Consider the following 719-nt stretch of genomic DNA (forward strand, 5'->3'; position numbering starts at 1 on the left):
ATGCGCGTGCCATTACCTGTTGGGCCAGGCCGGAGAAGAGCGCCCTGGTGATGTTCAGGAGGTTGACCGAACCTTCCACTTTACAGTATATGTCCTTCAAGCCGATCAGCTTGCACAACGTGATGATGGCGCGGTGACAGTGAAGGCCGTAACCTGGGCGCGCACGCCGGGGAAAGACGCGCAAATCTCTCTTAAAAAAAAATTCACGTGATGACGATAAATCCTTTGCTATGCGACAAACGTTGAATACCTTCGTTCTGTTTCTTCATACGAAGCGTCGTCCTTTTGAACTTGGATTCGATGTCGTGATAAACTGTTGAAAAACACCAAAGTTGCGTTATTTTTTGGCAGCTAATTATCGGGAATTGCTGATCTCTTTGGTCTCCTCTCCAACGAGCTGCAAGCAGGCGTTACCGCGAAAGTTGTTCTCTTGAAGTCACGAAATTAAATTATATTGTCATTTTTTTGTTATTGCTTGCTTTATGTCTTTTCTTTACATCTCAAGCACAGGGGTACCACAGCTATGCAGGCAGCATGTAAAATGCTCACAGGCATGTATTCTTTATCCTCTGCGAAGAAGGACTAATATTGCAGCTTAATTTTGACGGCCTTCTTCATTCTTTTCATATTGTTTGTTCTTGGTTCATTTCTCTTTCCATCTGCCCCCATCAAACCAGGCACCAAGGTGTTGCTCGAATTTTTATTTTGCTTTTTTTTTT

General features: G+C 43.7%; 1 long non-coding RNA gene across 1 annotated transcript; it reads right to left on the reverse strand.

Annotated features, from left to right (window-relative positions):
- Positions 1-15: 15 nt before the first annotated feature.
- Positions 16-712, reverse strand: LOC109508939 (uncharacterized). The gene is made up of 2 exons (XR_002166822.1): positions 251-712; positions 16-153 (listed from the first exon to the last, which is right to left on the reverse strand). It is a non-coding gene; the product is annotated as an uncharacterized LOC109508939 (long non-coding RNA).
- Between the last annotated feature and the right edge of the window lie 7 nt (positions 713-719).

Source organism: Hippocampus comes, unplaced genomic scaffold (assembly GCF_001891065.2).
Source record: "Hippocampus comes isolate QL1 unplaced genomic scaffold, H_comes_QL1_v1.1 C16704702, whole genome shotgun sequence".
Taxonomy (NCBI): Eukaryota; Metazoa; Chordata; class Actinopteri; order Syngnathiformes; family Syngnathidae; genus Hippocampus; species Hippocampus comes.